The sequence below is a fragment of the Myotis davidii genome, unplaced genomic scaffold, assembly GCF_000327345.1.
Source record: "Myotis davidii unplaced genomic scaffold, ASM32734v1 scaffold1161, whole genome shotgun sequence".
Classification (NCBI taxonomy): Eukaryota; Metazoa; Chordata; class Mammalia; order Chiroptera; family Vespertilionidae; genus Myotis; species Myotis davidii.
The window spans coordinates 6,405-12,704 of NW_006291612.1; the positions used below are offsets into that span (position 1 = coordinate 6,405).

The 6,300-nt window shown below is 37.7% G+C and overlaps 1 pseudogene; it reads right to left on the reverse strand.

The window, feature by feature from the left end:
* Positions 1 to 594: 594 nt before the first annotated feature.
* On the reverse strand, positions 595 to 1,464 carry LOC102775540 (annotated as a pseudogene).
* Between the last annotated feature and the right edge of the window lie 4,836 nt (positions 1,465 to 6,300).

Consider the following 6,300-nt stretch of genomic DNA (forward strand, 5'->3'; position numbering starts at 1 on the left):
AGATCACAATACCAGATATCAAGCTATGTTACAAAGCCAAGGTTCTTTTTTTTTAAATAGGCTTTATTTTTTAAAGTAATTTTACATTTACAGAAAAACTAAAATAGTACAGAGCTGTCATGTACCTGGCATTAGTTTCACCAGTTACTAACATCCTACAGTGGTATGGTGTATTTGTTACATTTAATATTAATACATTACCACTAACTAAAGTCTGTATTTGCATTTCAATTGCAATTACATAAACAGTCAAAACAAAACTAGAAACCTACAAATTTTGCTAGAAACCTACAAATTCAAATATATGCTGAAAATATATTAGAGTAATTTTCCATGCAGCTATGAGATAGGAAGTAAGAAATGTGACTAAAAGGGAATAAACAAATAAATGAAATAAGAGCTTTTCAGGAGCAGATAGCTGGTTACAAACTGAAAAGTAAAATGAACTAACTCGGGTATATAAAAAAAGGAAGAGGTTGAAGTGAGAATGACTTTCAGGTAAAGGACTGTCATACTCATTTAGCTGTTAAGTCCCACAGGAAAAGGGAATTAAATTTAGGTTATGAATTATTAGCATCTTAGTGGGCATGTCCATTTCCCCCATCTTCACCCCCACCCCATACTGCATTATCTTTAATTAAGTACAAAGACTCTTCTAATCATGTCACATCAGCTCATTTTACCAACTGTGTGGCCGCCAGTCTCTTGTCTCTCTCTTCAGCAATGGTGAGGCGAATACCCTTTCCACGGGGAAGGGAAATCCATAGTTAGTTGCCTTTGCTGATAACAAAAATGTTGGAGAGCCGGGTGGCAAAGCTATTGCCAGTGGCATCTTTGACATGAACCATGTCAAAAGAACTAGGGTGTTTCTCTTTGTTGGTGATCACACCAATTCTTCCCAGGTTGGCACCTCCGGTGATCATACACAAGTTACCTGTGCCAAACTTGATGAAATCAGTAATTTTGCCAGATTCCAAATCAATCTGAATGGTGTCGTTCACCTTGATGAGGGGATCAGGGTAGTGGATGGTACAAGCATCATGGGTCACCAGATGAGAGATTCCCTTTGCGCCCACAAAGATCTTCCTCAATTTGGACAGTTTGTATTTGACCTCCTCAGGTGTTATATGATAAACAGCAAAGTGACCCTTGGTGTCATAGACCAGACGGAAATTCTCTCCTGTCTTATCAATGCTGATGACATCCATAAAACCAGCAGGGTAGGATACATCGGTTCAGACCTTGCCATCGATCTTAATGAACCGCTGCATGCAGATCGTCTTTACTTCATCTCCTGTTAGGGCATACTTAAGTCTGTTTCTTAGGAAAATGATGAGAGGGAGACATTCTCTGCTTGTGGGGACCGGTAGATGGACGAGGAGCAAATACCCTGGTCAGTTTATCCAGCATCCAATACTTTGGAGCTGCTACATGTTTCAAATGCTTCTTGGGACCGTGAGTCATGGCTATGCTTGGCACGGAAAGAGGACTCTCTTCTTGCTAGTAAAAATGAAATGAAGTTTAAGAAAAGAAAGTAGTCACCCGCTGTGCCTTGGTCTCCGACGCAATGGTGTCTCACGCAATGGTGTCTGACACCATGACCCCACACCCTCTTGCGCTCATACCAAAGCCATGGTTCTTAAAACAGCCTGGTACTGGCACAAGAACAGACATACAGCTCACTGGAAGAGAACAGAGAACTCAGACATCGACCCAAGCCATTATGGTCAATTAATAATTGACAAAGGAAGCAAGAACACACAATGGAGTAAAGACAGGCTCTTCAATAAGTGGTGTTAGGAAAATTGGTCAGATACATACAAAAAAAAATGAAACTAGACCACCAACTTACACCATACACAAAAATAAACTCAAAATGGTTAAAGGACTTAAACGTAAGATGGGAAACCATAAAAATCATAGGAGAAGCCATAGGCAGCAAAATATCAGACATATCTCATAGCAATATGTTTACTGATACATCTCCTAGGATAATGGAATCTAAGGAGAAAATAAACAAATGGGACTACATAAAAATAAAATGCTCTGCACAGTAAAAGAAACCATCAACAAAACAACAAGAGAGCCCACTGCATGGGAAAGCATAATTGTCAATATTACATCTGATAGGGGTTTAATTTCCAAAACGTATAGGGAACTCATACAACTTAACAAAAGGACGATCAACAATCCAATTAAAAAATGGGTAAAGGACTTAAATAGACACTTCTAGAAAGCATACATACAGAAGGCAAAGAGGCACATCAAAAAATGCTCAAAGTCACTAATCATTCAACAGATGCAAACTAAAATGACAATGAGATACCATCTTTCACTTGTCAGAATGGCTATCATCAACAAATCAATAAAGGACAAATGCTGGCGAGGATGTGGAGAAAAAGGAACCCTTGTGCACTGCTGGTGGGAATGCTGACTGCTAAAGCCTCTGTGAAAAACAGTATTTTTCCTCAAAAAATTAAAAATGGAACTGCCATTTGACCAAGTAATCCCACTTCTAGGAATGTATCTCAAGAAACCAGAAACACGAATCAGAAAGCATATATGCACTCCTATGTTCATAGCAGCACAATTTACAATAGCTAAGATTTAGAAACAGCCTAAGTGCCCATCAGCAGATGAGTGGTTTAAAAAACTGTGGTACATCTACACAATGGAATACTATGCAGCTGTAAAAAAGAAAGAACTCTTACCATTTGTAACAACATGAATGGACCTGGAAAGCATTATGCTAAGTACAATAAGCTAGTCAGAGAAAGATAAGTATCACATGATCACACTCATTTGTGGAATATAATGAACAACATAAACTGATTAACGAAAATTGATCCAGAGACTTAGAAGCATGTAAGAGACTGTTAACCCACAAAGGGAAGTAAGGGGAGGGTGGGCAGGGCATGGGGGGGGTAAAAGATCAACCAAAGAACTTGTATACATATAAGCATAAACAATGGACAACACAGACAATAAGGTGGTGAAGGCCTGGGCTAGTGGGCAGGGACAGGCTGAGGGAAGATAATGGGGGAAAGGAGGGCAAATACTTTCAACAATAAAGAATTAAAAAAATAAATAAATAAAATAAAACAAATAATTTTTAAATCACATAAACAAAAAAGATTTCCTTGTCACCAATTTTCTAATTATGTCTCTTCCAAGTTCCTGACCACCCAAGCCAAACTATTTGTCACAGCCTATAGTGTTGTAGCTGTCTACTTTCTGGTGGTGCCTGTATATCATTCAGAATCATTTGTAAACCAATTTAAAGTTTTCCTTTGTCAAGTAATCTTTGGGAGATCTCAAGGAAGCCATAGCTGCAAACTAGAAGAGAGAAGATAATATCGTAGCAGTCAAAGCACAAGTATTTAGGCCACGTTTTCATATCACATATGTGTTCTTTTTTGTCTTCATATGGCTGATCTTGTGCATATCACTTCCATTTGGTGATGGAGTTCTGTTGAGTACATTCAACTTTATGATTTGGTGATCAGACAACATCCAGTTCATGATTCACTTACCCAGCTCACAATGCATGGCAACTTGGTAGATCTTGGCTAACCACTCAATCACTACTAAGGCCCAGTATTAGGCACAAAGCTGTTTCTCAAATGGAAAATAATTTTTTACAGAGGAAGACAGGTTTTTATTACAAAATCTTATGTATCTGTACTTAGATTCACCAATAGAGACTTGCCAAAATCATCAAACATCATCCCTATTGTCTATTGACTATTCACACACCATTAGATTTGCTAGATCATATGTCCCAAGTGCCAGATAAGCTTTCAGAGCAGCCTGGATCTACTATAGAGCCTTTTCTTTTTATAGAAATCACTCAAAACTAACAGTGGATCACTTGGTAAATGAGCCAGAGTAAAACTCAAATGAGAAATATGTTGCCTCCAAAATCCAAACATGCCTACTAGGCATCATTCCTCTCTTTTAGTTGTAAGAGGATTCTTGAACAACAATTTATCTTTCATCATAGAAGGGTTAAAATGGCATTTCTCACCCCAGTTAATTCCTGGAAATTTCATTGAAGTAACTATCCCTGAATTTTGTTGGATTTATTTCACATCCACTAACATGCTTTTTATTTTATTTTTTCCTTAACCACTAAATCTAGATTAGCTGGTACTTTTTGTTCCCTAGGTCTGGTCAGCATAAAGTCACCAGTATAATGAAATAGTGTGATGCCTTGTGGAATAGAATAGCAATCAAATTCACTGCAAATGCAAATATAAAATAGGGCTGGAGAGTTATACACTTCTGAGGTTGGATAGTAAGTTGTATTTCTGGCTTTGCCAGCTGAAAGCAAACTCTTTCTGGTAGTCTATTCTAACAGATATGGAGAAAATCTTTGCCAGATCAATAGCTGCACATGAGCTATAAAGGGATATGTCAATTTGCTTAAACAGTCAAACCACATTTGCTACAGCAGCTGCAATTGGAGTCACCACTTGGTTAAGCTTATGATTATCTACTGTCATTCTCCAAGATCCATCTATTTTTGACACAGTCAAAAGAGGTGAGCTAAATGGATATGTGGAAGGACTCAGCACCACTAGATCTTTCAAGTTCTTGATGGTGAAACCAATTTCTGCAGTCCTTCCAAGAATGCAGTATTGTTTTAGGTTTACTATTTTTATTTGTAGAGGCAGGTTTTGTGGTTTCACTTGGCCATTCCCACCAAAATAGCCCTCACTCCACAGATCAGGAAACCATCAACTGCTGAGCATGTACAGGGGTGGGCAAAAGTACATTCACACTTGTGAGTATGTGAAACACAGAGTTTATTCTTATATTATTATTTTTTAATTATTTTATTATTTATTACAAACAACTGTAAACCTATGTTTGACAACCCTTGTACATCCTATTATGCATTAAAGACCTGGAAAAACAATACAGAATTGGTATGGGGACTCAGTTTAATAATAAATATCCCATATGCTTGCTAATTCAATTTGTGCTGAAAATAAGCCACTTGAAGGGTGACATTCTGGGTTTGCTTTTCAACAATCCCAGATATACAGTTTCAGTAAATAAGGGTTTATTTGAGGGCAGACATAGAAACTCTTAGGGCATTTATGCCATATGTGAGCTTGGAACTCAAATCCCTAAGCTTGTTCTTTTCCTTCCTGATTCTCTCCATCTTATTTAGGAGAAACCAGCCTATCTTATTTACTCATTAATTAGACAAAAAAAATGTTAAAATGTATCAAATACATGGTCATCCAGAACCTTAAAGTATTGGATTAAGAGTGTCCAAGATGGTATTATGCATATCTCCATATCCACAACGTGCTATGGACTATCAGTGCTGTCTTTACTACTGGAAAAAGAGTCCTTAGTGCCTTTAAAAAGAATGAGATTAGCTAACCAATTTCAGAAACCCAAGACCTAATTTACAAAACTCATCCATAAGGTTTTATTCTACTAGAACCACTATCAGTAACAAAATTTGTATTAGTCATTAGTCAGGGTTCTCCAGAGAAACAGAATCAATAAGTGAGAGATAATTTTGAGGAAATAGATTCACAGGCTTGTGGGACCTGGCAAATCTAAAATCCTTAGGGAAAACCAGTGCGCGGGAAATTCTGGCCAGAGTTGCTATTGCAGTTTTGAGTGCAAGGGCAGTCTAGAGCAGTGATGGCGAACCTGTGACACGCGTGTCAGAGGTGACACGCGAACTCATTTTGGGTGATACGCATCGACAGAGACAAAAAATTGCATAATTCAAAAAAATTGCATAATTCAAATATTTGTCTCTTGCAACAGCCAGAGTTGGGCATCACTCGAGTAATATTATTACTCACGTTAATCATGATCAATAATGCAATTCTAAAAGGGGACGTAAACATGTACATCGGTATTGTGTAGCAAAGATATATAGTGAAAACATCCAAGATACATTGTTCCAATATTGACATTAAAAAAGGTTAAGAATTGCACTATAAAGAGATTAATCTTTACTCATAACATTTTATTTTTACTCCAGTGACAAAATGCCTAATTCTGTAAACGGCCTCGTTATTGTCAACATGTGCCTCGGGTAAGCTTCCTGTACATTCGGGTGCATTCGGCAAACAGACACACTTGATCGCCATGTTCATTAGGAGACAGGAGTGGGAGGGCTAGAAGAAAAAGATATACAGTGCAACAGTGCTTGACGAGACATTCTGCATGTCGGATAATTGATTACAGCACCGCATATTTGTTGGTTATACATACTATCTTTGAATTGTTTTGCACCAGGAGTCAGTGCAACACCACTGCAAAAAG